The sequence below is a fragment of the Lathyrus oleraceus genome, chromosome 3 (assembly GCF_024323335.1).
Source record: "Lathyrus oleraceus cultivar Zhongwan6 chromosome 3, CAAS_Psat_ZW6_1.0, whole genome shotgun sequence".
In the NCBI taxonomy this organism is placed as follows: domain Eukaryota; kingdom Viridiplantae; phylum Streptophyta; class Magnoliopsida; order Fabales; family Fabaceae; genus Lathyrus; species Lathyrus oleraceus.
Genome location: NC_066581.1, coordinates 521,006,587 through 521,028,596, shown reverse-complemented (window position 1 = coordinate 521,028,596; position 22,010 = coordinate 521,006,587).

The following is a 22,010-nucleotide window of genomic DNA, read 5'->3' as shown; positions in this document are numbered from 1 at the left end:
TGGGACTGGAAGAATGCATTGATTTGAGAATTAAGCATCTTGATGTGTATGGTGATTCGGCCCTCGTTGTCAATCAAATCAAGGGTGAATGGGAGACGAATCAACCTGGTCTCATTCCGTACAAAGATTATGCGAGGAGGATTTCAACGTTCTTTACAGAAGTTGACTTTCATCATATTCCTCGAGAGGATAATCGGATGGCAGATGCGCTTGCTACGCTTGCTTCGATGATTGTGGTGAAGTATTGGAATGAAGTTCCCAATATTACCGTGATGCGCTTGGATAGACCAGCTCACGTATTTGCAGTGGAAGAAGTGAATGATGACAAGCCTTGGTATTTTGATATCAAGAATTTCCTTCAGAGCCAGGTCTACCCGCCTGGGGCATCTGTGAAAGACAGGAAAACTTTAAGAAGGTTGTCAGGCAGTTTCTACCTCAGTGGTGAAGTGCTGTATAAGAGAAATTTTGACATGGTTTTGCTCAGATGCGTGGATAGACACGAAGCAAACCTGTTGATGACTGAGGTCCATGAGGGTTCATTTGGTACCCATTCCAATGGACATGCCATGGCTAGAAAGATGCTGAGAGCAGGCTACTATTGGCTGACAATGGAGTCTGACTGTTGCAAATATGTGAAGAAATGCCACAAGTGTCAGATCTATGCGGATAAGATTCATATTCCTCCGACACTTCTGAATGTGATTTCATCACCATGGCCTTTCTCTATGTGGGGAATCGATATGATCGGCATGATTGAACCGAAAGCGTCCAACGGACACAGGTTTATTCTCGTAGCAATTGACTACTTCACCAAATGGGTTGAAGCCGCTTCGTATGCGAATGTGACCAGGCAGGTGGTCGTGAAGTTTATTAAGAAACAACTTATTTGCCGTTATGGTGTGCCAGATAAGATCATTACTGATAATGGATCTAATCTGAATAACAAGATGATGGAAGAGTTGTGCGCTGAGTTCAAGATTGCACACCATAATTCCTCTCCTTACAGACCAAAGATGAATGGGGCTGTTGAAGCTGCTAATAAGAATATCAAGAAGATTATCCAGAAGATGGTTGTTACGTACAAAGATTGGCATGAGATGCTACCATTTGCTTTGCATGGATATCGTACATTTGTCCGCACTTCAACAGGGGCAACCCCTTTCTCTCTTGTTTACGGTATGGAGGCTGTTCTCCCAGTAGAGGTGGAGATCCCATCAATGAGAGTCTTGATGGAAGCCAAGTTGACTGATGCTGAATGGATTCAGAGTCGTTATGACCAGTTGAATTTGATTGAAGAGAAGCGATTGACTGCCATGTGCCATGGTCAGTTATATCAGCAGAGAATGAAGAAAGCATTCGATAAGAAGGTCAAGCCTCGTGTGTTCCGAGAAGGTGACCTCGTGCTCAAGAAAGTTTTGTCTTTCGCGCCCGATTCCAGGGGCAAGTGGACTCCAAACTATGAAGGTCCATATGTTGTTAAGAGAGCCTTTTCAGGCGGAGCTTTGATGCTTACAACAATGGATGGGGAGGATTTCACTCGTCCTGTGAATTCAGATGCAGTCAAGAAATACTTTGCCTAAAAAAAGAAGTATATAAAAGAAAAACAGAATAGCTCGCTAAGTTGAAAACCCGAAAGGGCGGCTTAGGCAAAAATGAGCGTCTCGGTGGATAACCCGAAAGGGCGATCCAGGAAAAAATTAGAGACTTGAAAAAAGAATATTTGCATCCCGCTAGATTGAGTACCTCACCCTGGGGCAATCTAGGCAAAAATTAGGGATATGGCAAGTAACTGCATCCTGACAAGACTTTCTGTTTCACAACTGTCTTTTCGTCAGAAATTCTCGATTCGTCGTCGACCGAAGCTTCGAATACATCGAAATTCAAATTGGTAGAGAAAGGATCATTATGTTCAATGTAGCCCTCTTCCAATATATATCACTGATTTCAAACTTGTACAGATCTATGGAGTCTTGCCATTTGCAGGCTACCATTCCATCAAATCAATTTGCGCTTTTATCCAATTATTTGCACTCTTATTTGTTTCAATTCAACAAATGTTTTGCATGTTTTAATTGATAAAATGTCATTGTTTTAAACAAATAAAATTTTTCAATTTTTTGTTTTAAACAAAGTGAATATTCACAATGATGAAAGGATACTTAAGAATTTCTCAATGCTCTCCCAAGGGTGGCATGATTTCCAACAGGGTAAGACATTTGTTCATATTCCTGGCATGGTTGTATCTCTTTTATCCAGTTTGTTGTTAGGGTTGTTCCCTTAGCAGAGTGTTTGTTGAGAACTTCATAGCCCTCTCCAACAATATTCTCTCCCCAGCATGGGTGCTTTCCTTTTGGAAGATTCGGTAGTTGGTGGATTGACATCCCGGTACTTCGTCTGTTTCCTCAGTACAGTCGCCAACGGAGTTGTTGGTATGATATACTTCATTTATGCTATATCTCTCCATCAGAGCGATTGTTGAGGTTTTCACCTCTTATCCCTTCAGCAGAGCAGTGATTATTTCCTCCTCAGCGGTTGGTTTCTTCTTGGAAGGTTCAGTATTTGGTGGTTGATCACCAGTTCTCCTTCTCATCCTCAGATAATTCCCCAGTAGATTTGTGGTACGGTGGATTGTGCCTGTGATGTTTCCCTGTAGAAGTTTTGTGATTTCCCTGCAGTATCCCTAACGGAGTTGGTATTCTCAACAGAGTCGCTTTTGTGGCAGTTTCTGCCTGTTGTGAACTTCTGTTCCCTAGTCGGGTTGGTTGGTGATCTATCATCCATAGACTTGGTGATTTCCTGATGCTTTTGATCCCCAGTAGAGTGGCTTGTGGCAGAATCTACTTGTGTGATCTATTTTCCCTCAGTGGGTTTATCCCCAAGGGAGTGGCTGACAGTATCCCCTGTAGAGTTGCTTGTGCGGCTAGATTCTACTTGTGTGTTCTGTTCTCTTCAGCAGTTCTTGCTTGTGCAGTGAACTCTTGTTTCCCAATTGATACTGAGGATCCCCTGCAGAAATCTCGGGATTTCTCCATTTCCCCAACAGATTTGCTTTTGTGGCAGTTTCTGCCTGTTGTGAGCTTCTGTTCCCCAGTTGGGTTGATTGATGATCCATCACTCAGAGATTTTGTGATTTCTTGGACATCTCTGATATTTTGGCTTTCCAGCAGATCTTTGCTTTTTAGCATTCAGATCTCCAGCAGATTGGCTTTCCAGTTGGATTTCTTTGGATTTTTCCTCTGGAAGTGTAGTACCGGGCGTTTGATTCCTGGGCCTGTTTGTGTTAGATATGTCTGTTTTGTCAGCATTCATCAAACATAAATCATGCATATTCATGCATACTTTCAACATTCAGATATTCATGATTGCATTTTTTTCCATGTATCTTTTGTTTGTTGTATCCTGCTAATGGTGGTTTAGATCTCTCCAGTAGATCTTCCCAAGCGGATGTCGGGTGTCTAATCTCTCAATATAGAGTCAGCCCCATAAGCAGAAAGTGTCTGTCTTTCCTTCTGCAATTCCCCACTGAGATATATCCTCGTGGATGACGGTTTTTTCCGTTTCCTCCCAACACATATATTGGGATGGATCTTCCTATTGAGTTATATCCTCATTAGGACGGGTCTTGATTCAGTTTGCCTTTTGGTTTGATCCTGAATTGGCATTTTTCAACTGTCTCTTGTGCTTCCCTGTGGAATAAATGAATGAATTGCCCAGTAACCAGCAATAATTCTTTTTATCCCCAGCGGAGTTTGGGCCTCTACCCAATAACCGGTAGTTGTAAGTCTTATGTTCCCTTTGCCCTCTTGGCGAAATTTGTGGTTATATACCTTTTATTCCTCAGGAGAGTTGTTGGTTTTCTACCTAGTACCCGGGAGTTGTAAATCCTGTATACCTTTTTTCCCTTTTGTGGAATAGGTGTTTGTGAACATCTTTGTTCCTCAGCAAGAGTCGATGGTTTTCTACCCAGTATTCGGTAGTCGTAAGCCCTATTTTTTTCTTGCTCCTCAGCAGTTGGTGGTTTGTTATAAACCCTATTTTGTTTCCCCGTGCAGAGTTGTGATTCTTTCATTCCCCACGTAGAGAGTTGTTGGTTTTCTACCATGTATTCGGTAGTTATAAATCCTACTTTTATCCCCTAGCAGAGGTAACCGTTGTGGTTCATTCTGGTTGATGGTGGATTTTGTGGTCTTCTACCCAGTTTTTGGTAGTTGTAAATCCTATGTTGTTGGTGTCTCCCTAGCGGAGTCTGTGCTTTCTTGTGGATAATTGCCGTATGCTAGCAATTTTATCCTCAGCCAGAGTTTTGGTTTTCTACCCCGTATTCGGTAGTTGTAAATCCTAATTTCCCTCTTTTGCAGAGTTAACCTTGTTGTTCATCCTAACCGATGATGGTTACTCTTTGTGGTTATCTTCATCCAGTAGTCGATGTTGATATTCCCTCTTTCTTCTGGGTAATTGCCGTATGCTAGCAATTGTATCCCCAGCAGAATTTTCCTTGTGGATAATTGCCGGATGCTAGCAATTTTATCCTCAGCGGGTCCTTTCACCGTATGTCAGTGATTTGTTCCCCGGATCATTGATGTTTATCAATGTATCCCTGGTGAGTTTCTCTGTCATTTACCCTTTTTGTCGGTAATGATTGTTGCTCCCTTGATCGGTCATCTTTATATACCTAGTTTTGGTATCCCGATGCCTTTCTTTTCGGTTGATTTATCCTTTATTAACCCAGTAACCGGTTGTGGATAATCTTCCATGCGAGTATGTTATCCACGTTCTGACGGTAATGGATAATATATCTCATGCACTCTTCGGTCGAAGCCTATTGTGTTTCCCCAGTCGAGTAAGATTCGTGTTTCCTTTGCGGAACCGAATATTCTTTATTCTCCTTCTTTGAGTGTATCTCCCAGTAGCTGGTGATATGTCTCCTGGATGATTGCCGGATGCTTGCAATTTATCCCTTGTGAGTTATCTTTCGTTTACCCTGTTGGTGGTTGTAACGATTGTCTCTCTTTTCGGTTGGTCACCTATTATATACCCAGTAATCGGTATCCCTGGTGTTCCTTCCATGCGAGTATACTATCCATGTTCTGACGATAATGGATATTATATTTCATGCGCTCTTTGGGTTTTTTTTCCCAGCTGAGTAAGATTCGTTTTCCCGTTGTGGAGTCGAATGTCCATCCTGTAAGTCGATTTGCTTTTTTTCAAGCCCTCCTTTTGGATGATGAGTGTTTTGGCATATATACCAATTCACGCTTTGGTCGGTCACCTATTATATACCCAGTAACCGGTATCCCTGGTGTTCCTTCCTTTCTGCTCCCTATTATGACCTTGGTCCCTTGTGGAGTCAGATTTTCCTGAGTTGATGTACCTTTTTCAGGTCTTTCTCAGATGTTTGGTTGATTGATATCTCTCACCCTTATATCGGTCTTAGATATTCATTCTTCCTGAGCTTGTTATTCTTTCACCCAGTAACCGGTGTTTAGATCACATGTCTCTTTGAGTTTGTTACCCAGTAGCCGGTAACACCTCATCTTGCAGATTTTCCCCAGGAGAGTCTATTTGTTAGACATTCCCTAGTGGAGTTTCTTGTTGTGATTTTACCCTTTTCCTGTATTGGCGTTTTCCCCAATATATGCAGTTTTCCCCGGCAGGGAGGTTCTGTGTGAATCTTTCCTCAGTCCGAGTCCGGATTTTCATCCGAAGTATCCTTCGTGGATAGTTTGAGTCAGCTTGAGTCTTTCCAATGGGTTTATTTCCTTTGGAATTCTTTTTTCCCTAGTCTGAGTCCTTTACTCCCAGGTGAGGTCTCTAGTCCAGTCGTGTCCTGTTCACGCCGCGTCAGTTTCCCCTAATTCAGAGTCGTGTCCTGCTCACGAATTCTTTTTCTTATCCCCATGAGAGTCCTGTTAGAGTCTCTGGTTCCTGATGAGTGTATTACTCCGATGGATCGTCTTTTCTTTGTGGACCCATATTCCCCACAAAGGTTGTTTCTTTTACATGCATACATTTGCATCATGAGGTCTCTTAGGGACCAAAATTTGTCTCATTTCTGTTATTTAAGCCCATTCTACCGCGTCGAGATGAAGATTTTAACCTTCACTTCTCCGGCTAGAATGACCTTAAATAGGGGCATCTATAAGACCCCAATTTTGTCCCTAAGATCCCTCATGGTATCATATCATATCATTGCATGGCCTCAAGGATCATTGGACACCTTGCTTCCTTCCCTGTGGGTGGGGATCTTTTTTAGAGTGATTCTTGATCACCAAGCATGTTTGCATTTGTATATCATTGTTTTTCTTTTTTATCACTAACCAAAAAGTACAAAAATATGTCATCTAACCTTTGTCTTGCAGATGAAGCAATAACAGGTCAACACATCAAAGACATTCATTGAGCAATAGATGGTGGTTATTCTTGAGATTTGGGCCCCACAATCATTCACAAGAGTTCATATGAGCTATGATGTCATTTTGGAGCAAAATCCCAAGTGGTAGAGGCTTGAATCTCATCAGAACATTCTCAGATCATTTGAAGACCTAGAAAGTCAACTGTGGATTTGGAGGTGGGAAGTGATTAGAAATACTTCATTCATGTTCAAACAAGTCTCATTTGACATTTCAAACACTCACATTGAAGAATTTGAAGTCAGGTCAAGAATTTCCAAAAATAGCAGGTGACCTATAATTTGAACTTTCCAAAAATGGAAAGGTTTTTGACCAACTTCAACTCAATATTACATCATCAAGAAATCTTCAAATGAAATTTTGTTGAACATGAAAGTTGTAGATCTTTCTCTTCCATTTCCAAAAAGTCCAAGATCATGAATTTCTAAGGTGTGGTTGAGGAGATATGATCCAATCATGGCAAAATGTGCTTGGGACTTCAAATGGACATAACTTTTGAACCAAAGCTCCAAAATAAGTGGTTCTTTTTGCAATATTCTCCTCATGACTTGTAGTTTCTTAAAATCTCATTACATGGCTTGAATTCCACTTGCATAATCATGTGCTCATTCATGAAGTTTTTAAAGAGAAATTTCATAAAACCATTTTGGTGAATCATATGCATACAAAACCAATTCCAAAGGGTGCATGAACTCATTTTAAGTGGATTTGGATCAGATTCGTGCACTGTTCACGTGGCTACCTCATGTATGGGGGTGAAAATCCCATTTGTGCATACACCTTAAAACTTGATTAATTTCAATTAGCTTTGGCTTAAACAGGTTTTAAACATGATTAGCATGGCATATATAAGAATAATCATAACTGTTTTCATCATTAACAATTCATTTCAGATCTGAATTTCAAGAATCATCAAAATTTTTCTCTCAAAATATTTTGAAATTCTTCACACAAGAACACTTTCTCTTGATTGATTCATGCTCATGAGGTGTTTTTGAGGAGATTTGGACGTGGAATTGGAGCGATTGGTGCCATATTGAGCCATACTCGAAGCTTGAAGGTTCCATGGATTTTGCAAATTGAGCTGGATTCGTGTATGCTGGAGCTTCAAATTCATCATCAATCACTTCATTAAGCATTGTAGAGAAGATTTGAGGCATTGCTGAGCTTTGTGGAGCACGATTCCAACTTCTGTTCTTCAAGAGGTCAGGATTCGATCTCAATTATTCTTGAATTCATTATGATATTGTTGTAGATCATGTTGTCCTGATGAATCTGAGCTTTGAATCGTGTAATTTGGTGCTGTTTTGAGTTAGTTATGGATGATTGAATATTTGACATGTTGAAATGATTCTCTTCGATCCGAACTTGTTTTGATGTTTTTGCATGAATTGTTTATGGATCTTGAATGTACATGTCATGATGAATCGTTTGGTGTTAATTTTGTTGATTTCTGGACTTTTTTTTGAAAATCTGGAAATCCAGATGAAGATCATCATGATCTTCATCTTCAACCTATGAAGATCTTGAGCTTTCCAGGTTCGCTACCAGTTCGCTACCGTTTTGCTACGAATTTCATGCATTAGCAACGAAATCTGGAAACGCGTTGCTAGGCTTAGGGTTAGCCAAAACGCTGTCGTTTTGGTTGGGGCGCCAAATTTGAATGTGCGCCGGGTTCGAGTCTCACCGAGTGAACTTTTTCAAATGTTATCTCATTTTTACATTTTCCCTCCTATTTTCCAATGCTATGTCCATTTTGATTTTCAATTTTTTCCTCAACTTCAAAAAATCATATAAAATTGAAAAATGCATCAATTTCACTCCAATTTTGTGCACAATGCTCCTTATTCTGTCTAGTTTTTTATGATCATGATTTCCAAAGTTGTGCTTGGCTGGAAAAATACTCTGTGCTAGGAAGATCGGATACATATGCATGTGTGACCTTGCCTTGCTTATCTTATTGTAAAATGCTTGTTTCTTATCCAATGGCTTTGAAATTTTGCATGATGAATCTAGACACATTGCTTGACATTTTGGTTTTGGTTTGGCATTTTTCTCAATTACCAATTCTGTTTTATGCTTGTGTTAACTTGGTGTGACAATTTGTGTCACACCTTTTGATGTTCAACTTGTACCAAGTGATTGCCATGCTAAATGATCTCCAATGCCTCTGATTTTTTGTGTGATGGATGTTTTAGATGTCTTGAATGTGCATGAATTTTCCAGATTTATTTGAATCATTTCTGTTTTGATTTGAATTTTTCCCTCATGTTGATCACATATGAGCTTTGAAATTGCCTTGAACTTCTTTTGATCATGAAATGCTTTTGGTGATTGATTTTGATATGAGGCCTTTTGGAATATGTCAATATGTGTTTAAAGTTGCTTTGTGTTAAATTTTAGCTCCTGTTTTAAATTTTTTCTCCATCTTTGACCCTAGGCTTTGAACTAGTGGTTTGTTGCTTACATGTGAGTTTTGATTTCAGGTTTAAGCATCCAAATGCCATGGTTGATGATGCTTCATCATTTGAGTGTTGATGTTTGCTTTTGATTACTAACACTTGTGTGTCTTGTAGGTTGATGCTAACTCATTTGAGTTTGCCTTTTGGCTTACACATTTTGTACATTGGGATTGTCTGTTGCTTATTGACTGTTGTCTGATTGTCTGAGTATTATGCTGATTTGTTTAGTTGTTTCCACAGGTACCTAAGTTGCTTTAAGTTCATTTGAACTTTGTTTTGCTTGGTTGCTTAACCACTTGGGTATAATCTCTAATCTTCATGTAGTCTGGAAGACCTACTGTTATTGGTAGGCACCTGTCTGAAGCCCTCCTTAAGAGGCAATGTTTGTGCTTGTTTAATTTTGTGCCAAGCAGGAAAAGTCCTCTTATGAGGCAATTGGCAGATAAAAGAGATGTGTAATCCATCTCCTGCTACTCAGTGTGTCATTCACCTTGCTCACACCATGTGTTGATGCATTGTGAATAATAAACCAAGATCTTATAGAGTCAATCATTTGTGGAGAAGAGTTCCAACTTTCTGAACTCCCACATTTTCCATTGATCAAAGCTCTCCCTGACCAGGGATAAGAGCTATGAGGCACACCCCTCATCTCCATTTCATCAGCTTCACCCTAACTCTCAATGTTAGGGTTAAGAGCTCAAAACACCCCATTCCAGTTGGCTGTAAAGCCTAACCTTGTTTGAGCCTAATTGATTGTATATAGTGTGTGCTAATTGACTTGTTTGTCTGCTTACTTGATTCATCTGTGCATATTTGCTTGAGTGTGCCTTTGTGCATTTGTCATCATTACTTGTATATCATTTCATAAACATTGTCTTTGTAACATTTTGTTTTGTCCATGGAGGAGGCAAACATAAGTCCATTGATTGGCAGTTGTTTCCTATGACATGGGAGGAGACTAGTATAAGTCCATTGATTGGCATCTGGTATCATTGTTTCTTTGTTTTAGGAGATTGGTGTAAGTCCATTGATTGGCATCCGGTATCCATTTTGTTTTAGGAGATTGGTATAAGTCCATTGATTGGCATCTGGTATCCATTTTGTTTTGTGAGATTGGAATAAGTCCATTGATTGGCATCCGGTATCCATTTACTTTGTTCATCTATTATTTGCATTGTTGCTTTTCCAAAGGAATCACTTGAATCATCTACATATGATCTCAAGAGGTGAACATCTAAGAAGTGTTACTCCCTTAACCCTCCCACCTTTTGTTTCTTTAAACCTCCATTTGCATGTTAACCTAAAGCCTGAAAACTATTGTGCAAACATTTTCATTTCTTTTCAAATTAAAAACCTAGGCCTTAAGCCTCTGATTTTTCAAACTTCATTTTCATAATACTTCTTTTGAATTGAATTCTAATCATATCTTGACCACTTTTGTTAATAATCCTAATTGGTTAATTTCACTCACTCAATTGTTTTGTGGCTTTGTCCATTCTTGATAAGTTTTCATACATTAGCCATAGGTTTGATTTATCCTAGTTGGTTGATGTTAATCTCACCTTTTGTCCTTAGTGATTGAATTGTAAGACTTCCTTGCTTATTATAGGGTTAACCCCTCACTAGCAAGTTGAAGCTTTTCTCACATGGTGGACTTGTTGTTGTATAGGTTGAGTTTTTTCCCGTGGATAACGAAAGACCTTAGGGCTTTTGTTTTAAAATCAATTCACATACTTTTGGAAATCTTTTAGCCGAACTACGACGTTTTGATCCTTACCTTCCATGGAAAGGTACGTAGGCAACGGGTTCATCCATTCAAACACAAAAATAATAAACTTGTATATTTTTTCTCTCATCCCTTCAATCCATGTTTGCACAATAAATATTTCATAAACAAATAACATTTCATACAACAAGTTGTGAAAAGGGCTCCCTAGGAGTACCTAGGACGTTTTGGGTGCCTAACACCTTCCCATTGCGTGATTAACCCCTTACCCAGATCTCTGATCTTTTCATTACTTTTCTATGTGTAAAACTTCTTAGGCTTTTGTTCGCTTTTTAGCCATTCCTTTGGATAAATAAAAGTGCGATGGCGACTCGATTCTTTGTATGCTTTGCTTTTGATTTAATCAATAAATCATAAAGTGACGAATACACCGCTACAGTTATGTTAAATGAATGATATGTATGGCATGATTTATGCATGATGACTTATGCAATGGTTTTGAACGCCCATCAAATGCCTCCGAGGTTGACACTAGGAGATATTCTACTTGGTTCCTATTGAAAGGTTATGGGATGTATTTCGCATGGCTTCCCGACATCCTGGTCTCTCGATAGCGTTGAAGTAGTGAAGTTGATTTGGATCTTCTAATGCCCCAGGCTTGATTTGGGAAACTTTGAAAGTATATAGAGGAACTTCCCCTTTATGGATAATCTGGCCTCAATCTGTTGGGTATTTGCATGGATCGCCCTAGTCACAAGTTATGAAGCAACTTTGTCGTAGACGATCTCAATTTAACTTGTCCTAGTGTCTTGGAACTATATACCTTTGATTAACTATCTCTTGGACTGATTGACTTCTTGTGCTCTTGAGGTGGCCTTCCCTAGTACGAGCCATGAAGTAACTTTGCCCCTGGTTGGATGATCGTAGAGGGAATGCCTCTGACTAACTAATCTTGGAGACATTTATCGAATCTCAACGTGATTTCCCCAGATTGATTGGATCTTGTTTTTCAATGTGGTTGCCCCAGATTGACTGGGTCTTGTAGATACTTGTTTTTTTGCTCAATGGAGTCTTCAGGCGTTCTGCCCCCTGGTGGAATCAACTAAAGTGACTTGCCTCTGCTTGTAGCGGGGTATTCGTTACCTTTAGATTTATTGACTAAATCAAATGTAAACCATACAAGTCGAGTCGTCACCGCACTTCTATTTATCCAAAGGAAAGGTTAGAAAGCGAACAAAAATTGAGAAGTTTTATCGAATCAAAAACTAATAAAAATGTCAGAGATCTGGGTAAGGGGGTTGGTTATGCAATGGAAAGGTTTTAAGCACCCAAAACATCCTAGGTACTCCTAGGGAGCCCTTTTCACAATTGTTGTAAGGTGGGTATTTTTGTGAAAATTTGTTTTGTGCAAACATGATTGGGGGGATGAGAGAAGAATATACAAGTTATTTACAATTTTGTGTTTGAATGGATAAACTCACTGCTTACGTACCATCTTAAAAAAGATTAGGATCAAAACCTCGTAGTTCGGGGTAAAAATCTCAAAACAAGTTGGTGAATTAATTGGTCCAAAAGCCTTAAGGTCCAAAAGCCTTAAGGTCTTTTGTTATCCAAGGGAGAAAACTCAACCTAAACCCACAAATCCACCATGTGAGGATAGCTTCAACATGCTAGTGAGGGGTTAACCCTATAATAAGCATGGAAGACTCATTGTCCATCACTAAGGATATAGGTGAGTATTATATCTACCTCAAGGATAACTCAAACCTAATAGCTAAACGTTATGAAAAGTTTTGATAAGAAAGTGGCCATTGAAACCACAAAAGCATTTGAATGAGTTTATATTTACCAATGAAAAGTATTTACAAAAATATGGTCAAAGTTAACTTAAATATTCAATTCAAAATAAGTGTTATGAAAAGAAAGTTTGAAAATCAAAAGCATAATGCTTAGGTTTCTAATGTTTGAAAATAAGTGTTAATGTTTGCACAAAAGTTTTGGCTTGGGTTAGAGTGAAGGGAAGAAGAAGAATGGCTAAGTCCTAAACATACATGAGATGAAGGATAAGAAACAAGACCACAAATGGATTTCCTTTCTTGAGATCATATTGATGATCCAAGTAGCTCCCATCCTTTGGAATAAGCAAGCAAATAAGTGTATACTCAAGCAATCAATCAAGCAAGCAAGCTCTTAGAAATCCTCCAATGGCTCTTGTATCTCTCTCTTTAGAAGCACATGACAATGGTTCTTCAATTTGGCTCAAATGGGAATCCCTAGCATAAAAGCACACACATCAAAAAGTTCCATGAAGCAAATCAAGAATGGACAAGAGTGAGTTTAGAGATTTGGTCCTTCTAATCCATCTTCAACATTAAGGCCTTTTTACTCCATTTTGCATAGGGAATGTCCTAGAATCTAAGTCCTTTTTTGTCCATTTTTGCATTTGATTCACAACAATCAAAACAAAACACAAGCACAATAGTATATACACAATTATGTGCTCAAGTGAGCAAAAGGCAAATTGCATTAACATAAACATGTGCTCAAATGAGCTAAGGGCAAAAACAAATGAATAATATGTACAAGAATAGTAAATTGCATAAATGTAAAGTGCAAGAATTAAATGTTAATGGTTAATGGTTAGTGTTAGAGTTAGTGTGCCATAAGGCAATTTAGCGCTATGTTAAGCAATCGTAAGTGGATTAATGTAGTAGTCAGACCTATCTGAGGCCGGTCAATAAAAATATAGGCAACAAACACAAGTTAGAGATCTTGATTAGTGAATCAAGCTCCTACAACTTGCCATGCCAAAAGAAGAAGAGAAATGATCTTGTATTGATTTAGGTTCTTTGCTTGATTAGGAAGCAACCTGTCCTTAATGCAAAGTCATTCACTTGATCCATGATCAAGTTGAATTAGATTTGAATCAAGGAAGGTTAAACCTCCCATGTATCAAGGCTAACCACCAATCTTTAACTCATTGATCAAAAAAGAAAAAGAAGAAGAAGAAGAAGATGATGAAGAATAATAAAGTGCATTAATGGAAATCAAATGAGGTAACCAACATATATTGACCAAAGATATATGAAATCAAGGTCAAACACTAGTAAACAGAAGCAAGGTGAAGATTAGGAGTCAAGAAACAAATAAAATATTTTTGGTATTTTTCAAAATTAAAATAATACTTGAATTAAAATAATAAAGAAAGGTCAAACTTCAAATTCACTTCAAATCAACTTTGAAAAGTCCAAGTGAATCATCCTAAGTTCAACAAGGTCAAACAAAGTTTGACAAAAAATTTCAGCATTTTTAGAAGTCAGAAACTATTTTTAATCAATTAAAAATGCATAAAAATAACCTAATTGAATTAAAATCTCAAATAAATCTCAAATCAATTAATAAACTGATGAGAATATTTTTCATAGATCCATCATCATTCAAAGAGGTTGGAAAAATATTTTTGTATTTTTTGAATATCAAAATATATTTTAAATAATATAAAAATAACCAGAAAAGAGAAAATTCCTAAAAAATATCAAATGATAAAATAAAAAGTATTATAAATCATTTTTAGAAACTAGAAATTAAAAGAAGAAAAATGCAATTGGTCTCACATTTTTTGGACCAATAATGAAGGAGATATGATTTTTTGAAATGAAAAGAAATTAAAGAAATAAAAATGAAAATTGAATTCAGAAATTAAAATGCAAAAAAACAGGAAGCGTTGGATTGAGCTCATTAAATGAGCTGGCAAATCACACGGATCACATACGCGTATCCATCATACACCCAGGTCAATGCATAACACCTTGTCATTAATAAAGTCATAACATGGAACGATCCAGATTAGATCTGGAGAAGAGATCACACGGTCAGGAATGGATCTGGCAACCAGACGGTGGTGTACACCACTGTCTTCTCCGGCAAGACTTCCGGCGCCGGCCAAAAGTTGCAGAGATCAAAACTCCACCAAATGCCACGATCCTGGTATCAAATGAAAGCTGGGGCGATGTACATCACCCTGTGCCAACCAATTCTACTCTAGGCTTCCGTGGAGAGAGGAATCAGATCTTGAATTTTGTGGTGTTCAACTGAAACTTGATGTAATTTAAAAATTCAAAGCACAAAACGATTGCCTCTATTGAGAGGACTTCAGACAACCCAGCAAATGCAAGAAAGAAGCTATATACAAAGAGATTCGAAGAAAACAAGTTCTGATGTAAACCTCTGAAATGAAGAGCTTGAGAGCACGATTCCTTGATGCTTTTGCTTGTAGTGTAGTCTTAGGATCAAGGTGAGCAAGGCTTAGGAACTGTAGATCTAGAAATCAATCAAGGAAATTGAAATTTAGATCTGAAAAATTTGAAAGAAAGAGTGAGTTCCTTTGAGTGTGGTTATGGAATGATTCATGCAGCATAACAGGTGCCCTTAGGTTGTGTAAATGAGAAGCGTTGAGCACTTATTTATAGCAAATGGTGGCTGGTATGCATGATCAAAGCATGTGCATGGATGGAAAGGGCCTCCATGCATGGGCCTGTACAGGCGCATGGAGGGCCCAATTCCACTTGGATTTGCAAGCTGATACCAAATAGAATCAAAATGGACGTGCAGATTATGTGTACTGAGCTCATGCAATGCAATTTCACTTGGTTTCCAAAAATGCACCAAATTGTTTATCCCTTCGAAAATGGTATTTCCAAAAGTGAACCATAGCCTTATGGGTAATGGTTGGAAATCTCCTGGCATGAGGATCAATTGTCATGTTGACCAAAACTTCATTTTCAATTGGGAAATTAGTGAAAATTGATCATGAAGTGTTAGGTGCAAAACATGTACATGTGAAAATTTCAAAAATGGTCAAACTTCAAGCCCTTATGATTCAATTATGCAAGCTCAAAATGACAAAACCTTAAACATCAAAGTTGTAGATATTTTCAAGACAATCATTTTGGACTTAAATTTTGCATCATTTGGATTTTGGATGAAGAAGTTATGGGCACTTGAAGTTAGACTTTTTCACATTTCAATACCTTTGGTCCAAAGTGACCTATAATGTTTTGCATTATAACATGTATTTATTTTAAGATTTTGAACATTTGTTCAACATAAAAATTGAAGTATGCATCTTAAACTTTCCAATGCATTTGATCCCACCTCAAAATCATGAAGAATGAATGAGTTATGTTCTTGGGAAGTTGACCTAAAATTAGGGTTTCAGTCAAAATGACCTATAATGTTTTGAAATGGATGATGACCTTCCAAACTTCAAATGAATTTTTGATGAACACGAAAGTTTTTTCATATGGTTCTTAAGAACATTTCTGCTTTTGGGATCATCTCCATTTGACAAACACATCAAAAGTTAGGTCTTAGTGTACTTCAAAATAGTAAGATGAATTGACTGATCAACTTCTCAAGTCCATGCCTCAAATTTGATGAATTAATGATTGAGGACACTCAAATAAGCTAAAATATGCATGAAATGATGAATGTAAGAACTTAACTTGATTGTATTTGATCATGGGTTGAGGTTGCTTCATGAGCAAGGCACGGTTGATGAACATATGAATTAGGGTTTTCCTTGGGAAACAAGCCTCAAACCCTTTGGTTTGCTTTGATCAAAATGATGATTTGAGATACTTGGGAGGCATATTTGATGGATGAGAGCTTTGGGAACCATTGTCATGCTTGCTTTCATCTTCACCTTTCCATATCAATGAGCATAGGATCTCCTAGAAGCTTTGGATCTTGTGATTGCTCAAGCTACAAAACAAACAAAGTTAGTGACATATTTTTGTGCTTTTGGTTAGTAAACAAAATAAGAAAAGCAATAATATACAATTCAAGCAAGCTTGGTGATCTCAAACCAACTCACAAAAGTTCGCACCCTAGGGTAAGGAGCTAAGATGATATGATCCTTGAGGCAAATGCAAATGAGCAATGATGTGATGCCATGAGGGATCTTAGAGTCAAAATTAGGGTCTTACAGATGCCCCTATTTAAGGTCATTCTAGCCGGAGAAGTGAAGGTTAAAATCTTCGTCTCGACGAGGTAGAATGGGCTTAAATAATGACAAAGCGACGAATTTTTGTCCCTAAGAGACCTCATGATGCAAATGTATGTATGCGAAAGGTAATACTCTATGGCGATATGTGTCCACAAAGAAGAAAAGAAATCAAAAGAAACTGAAAATCCATATGAGTAATACACTCATAAATGGGACAGAGACTCTAGGGACTCTAATGGGGAATAAAGGGAATAAAATGCGTGAGCAGGTCACGACTTAAAACTTGTTGAGAGACACAAGGGGAATTCCATGAAAATAAATCAATGGAAAGACTCGAGCTGACGCAAAGATGCATGTATTGGGGAATATGCCAATACAGCAAAAATTATCCATAAAGGATACCTCGGATAAAAATCCGGACTCAGATGGGGAAAATCCACTAAGGGACTTCGCTGGGGAACGTCCAAAGAGGGCTCATCCGAGGAAACAACAGAATGAGGTATTACCGGTTATTGGGTAATAAGCTCAAAGAGACATGTGATCGAAACACCGGTATGAGGGTGAGAGAACAACACGCGCGGGGAGAGTGAATATCTAAAACCGGTATAAGGGTGAGAGATATCAAACATCCAAAAATCTGAGGAGGACCTAAAAAGGTCTATTTCGACTCAGGAAATTTGACTCCACAAGGGACAAAAAAGTCAAAATAGGGAGAAGAAAAGGAAGGAACACCAGGGATACCGGTTACTGGGCATATAATAGGTGACCAACCAAGCGTGTATTAGGGAATATTTCCAAGACACTCATCATCCGAAAGGAGGGATGAAAAAAGCAAACTCGATTACAGGATGGACATTCGGTTCCATAAGGAAATACGAATCTTACTCGATTGGGGAAGAATAAAAGACTTCGACCGAAGAGCGTATGAGATATATTATCTATTACCGTCAGAACATAGATAATATACTCGCATGGAAGATTATCCACAACCAGTTACTGGGTTAATAAAGGATAAATCGATCGAAAGGAAAGGACGTCGGGATACCGAATACTAGGTATAAAGTGATGACCAATCGGAAGGAGAAACAAGCATTGCCAAACAAGGGTAAATGAAAGATGACTCACTGGAGATAAATTGCTTTATCAAAGCAATCATCCAAGAGACATATCACCGGTTACTGGGAGATATACTCAAAAGTGAAGGAATATCGATACCGAATATTGGATAAAGATAACCAACAAGGAGGGGATTACATCTACCGGCTACGGGGTAGAAAACCACAGAAGAGAGTAACCGTCATCGGTTAGGATGAACAAAATAAGGTTAACTCTGCAAGGGGATAAAATGGGGTTTACAACTACCGGTATGAGGGTAGAAAACCACAGACTCCGCCGGGGAAAAGATGGATGATTACTTGTTACTGAGCAATCGTTCATCTAAACTACGGGGTAGAACAGGGGAAATAACAAAAGCAGTCAGTCTAGGAACAAACTAGAGAGACACAATGAAACAAGACTCGACCCAATGAGGATATAACTCAGGGGAGAAACTCCTTCCCAATACATGTTTTAGGAGGAAACTAAAATAACAATCATCCACGAGGACACAACTGAATGGGGAATAATGGAAGAAAGGGTAAACATTTTCTGCCTATAGGGCTGACTTTATATATGGAGAGATCAAACACCAACATCTGCTTGGGGAAACATGTATCACCAAATAGCAGGAGACCACAAACAAAGATATATGGCAGAGAATGCAGCGTGAGTATCTGGATGTTGAGAATATGCATATATGTGTGGTTTATGTATGATGAATGCTGACAAACAGACATATCTAACACAAACAGGTCCAAGAATCAATGAACAAGCATCCAGTACTACATCTCAAAAGAGAAAGCCAGGCCCACTGGAGAACATCCAATCTGATGGGGGCAACAAATGCCATGAAACAATGATCTCTGCGGGGAAGGATGGACAATGACTCAACTGGGAAGGAATCAACACATCTTCCTCAGAAGCTCCAACGCCACTCTGGAATCAGGCAAGGTCTCGGGTGAGAAATCTACACATGGATACGATCCATTGTAGAAAGCCAATCAACTGGGGAAATAATCCAGGGGAAGGATGAAACTCTGTGGGGAACAACCACCAATCAAAAAGTTTCAAAACCAACACATTTCCTTGCACTGCTGGATAAATCATATCTGCCGAGGAGAAAGGAACATTACTCCGCTGGGGATAGAAAATAAACATTTTCAACACCCGCTCTACTCAGGAGGAAAATAGCAAACAAGCTCTGATCAGACAATTCCACTGGGGAAACACTGCTGACGACCGAACTGGGGATTACCCGTAGGCAATCTACTGGGGATAACCTGCTGGTGACCATACTGGGGAGTAAAGGTGGGATCAACCCTGCTGAGGATGGTCGAGGAGCAAAATCTGTTGGAGATCAAAGTAGACAAGTCCGTAGGGGAAAAGCTTACAAACCAAACTTGACGACAATTCCGCTTATGCTGGGGATTTTCTGCTCACTCTAGTGGAGAGATTTCTAACTTGAAGTGAGGGAAACCAACTTCTTCGAAAAGATTAAGCATATTCAATTTATCAATCTGTAAGGGATTTTAGGTCAATCCGCACAAGGGATGACAACCATATAATTGATAACACAAATGCTAAATCCAGCCTCACTGGGGGGCTAGAAGATTAAGACCAGACTCCCAAGCTCTCTGGGGATTTGGTGATGCATAATCTTCTTCTGCACTCGCGGAGGAGATAACATGAGAGGTAATGAAGAGGATACAAGTATGCTGGGAATATGAACAAACATCTTACCCTTTTGGAGATCATACTATCCTTGGGAGAGCACTGAAGATGTCCCAAGTATCCTTTTTGTCATTGTGAATGTTCACTTTGTTTAAAAACAATTTTATGAAAAATTCATTTATTTAAACAATGATATTTATTAATTAAAACATGCAAAATATTTGTTGAACAGAAACAAATAAGAGTGCAAAGAATTGGATAAAGGCTCAAATTTATTTGATGGAATTGTAGTCTGCAAATGGCAAGACTCCATGGGTCTTTACAAATTTGAAATTGGCGATATATATTGGAAAAGCGCTACATTGAACATAATGACCATTTCTCCACCAACTCTGAATCCGATGTATTTGAAGCTTCAGTTGATGATGACTGAGCGAGAATCTTTGACAGATGACAGTTGTAGAACAAAGTCTTATCGGGATGTAGTTACTTGCCAAATCCCTAATTTTTGCCTAGATTGCCCCAAGGTGAGGTACTCAATCTAGCGGGATATATATTCATTTTTTTTTATGTCTCTAACTTTTGCCTGGATCGCCCTTTCGGGTTTTCAATCTACCAAGACACTCATTTTTTGCCTAATCCGCCCTTTCGGGTTTTCAACTTAGCGAGCTATTCTGTTTTTATTTTAGGCGAAGTATTTCTTGACTGCATCTGAATTCACAAGACGAGCGAAATCCTCCCCATCCATAGTTGTAAGTATCAAAGCACCGCCTGAAAAGGCGCTCTTAACAACATATGGAGCTTCATAGTTTAGAGTCCACTTGCCGTTGGAATCGGGCGCGAAAGACAAGACTTTCTTGAGTACGAGGTCACCTTCTCGGAACACACGAGGCTTGACCTTCTTATCAAAGGCTTTCTTCATCCTTTGCTGATATAACTGACCATGGCACATGGAAGTTAATCTCTTCTCTTCTATCAAATTCAGTTGGTCATAACGACTCTGAACCCATTCAGCATCAGTCAGCTTGGCTTCCATCAAGACTCTCATTGATGGGATCTCCACCTCTACTGGGAGCATAACCTCCATGCCATATACAAGGGAGAAAGCGGTTGCCCCTGTTGAAGTGCGGACAGATGTACAATATCCATGGAAAGCAAATGGCAGCATCTCATGCCAATCTTTGTATGTAACAACCATCTTCTGGACAATCTTCTTGATACTCTTATTAGCAGCTTCAACAACCCCATTCATCTTGGGTCTATAAGGGGAAGAATTATGATGTGCAATGTTGAACTTGCTACACAGTTCTTTCATCATCTTGTTGTTCAAGTTAGATCCATTATCAGTAATGATCTTGTCTGGCAGACCATAACGGCATATGAGTTGATTCTTGATAAACTTCACAACCACCTACCTGGTCATGTTTGCGTATGATGCCGCTTCAACCCACTTGGTGAAGTAATCAATTGCTACGAGAATAAATCTGTGACCGTTGGACACTTTCGGCTCTATCATGCCAATCATGTCAATTCCCCACATAGAGAAAGGCCATGGTGATGAATTCACATTTAGAAGTGTCGGGGGAATATGAATCTTATCCGCATAAATCTGACACTTGTGGCATTTCTTCACATATTTGCAGCAATCAGACTCCATTGTCAGCCAATAGTAGTCTGCTCTCAACATCTTCCTAGCCATGGCATGTCCATTGGAATGAGTACCAAATGAACCCTCATGGACTTCAGTAATTAACAGGTCTGCTTCGTGTCTATCCACGCATCTGAGCAGAACCATGTCAAAATTTCTCTTATAAAGCACATCGCCATTGAGGTAGAAACTGCCAGATAGTCTCCTCAAAGTCTATTTATCTTTGACAGATGCGCCAGACGGGTAATCCTGTCTATGAAGAAAACATTTAATATCATGATACCATGGCTTATCATCTTTCACTTCTTCAACTGTAAATACATGAGCTGGTCTATCCAAGCGCATCACAGTGATATTGGGAACCTCATTCCAGAGTCTCACCATGATCATTGAAGCAAGTGTAGCAAGTGCATCTGCCATCCGATTCTCATCTCGAGGAATATGATGGAAGTCAACCTCAGTAAAGAATGTCGAAATCCTCCTCGCGTAGTCTCTATATGGGATGAGGCCAGGCTAATTCATCTCCCATTCACCCTTAATTTGATTAACAACAAGGGCCGAATCACCATAAACATCAAGATGCTTGATCCTAAGATCAATACACTCTTCCAATCCCATAATACATGCCTCATACTCAGCCATATTATTCGTGCATTTGAAAGTTAGCCTTGCTGTAAAAGGAAAATGTGTGCCATGAGGAGTAATAATCACTGCCCCAATACCATTTCCATATTGATTTACAGCGCCATCAAAAACCATGCTCCATCGGGAACCAAGCTCTGGACCTTCGTCGAGCGTAGGCTCATCGCAATCTTTCATTTTCAAATACAGAATCTCCTCATCTGGGAAGTCATACTGAACTGACTGATAATCCTCAATTGGTTGATGTGCCAAGTGATCAGCCAAGATACTATCTTTAATAGCTTTCTGAGCTCGATACTCAATATCATACTCAGACAACAGCATCTGCCAACGGGCAATCCTCCCA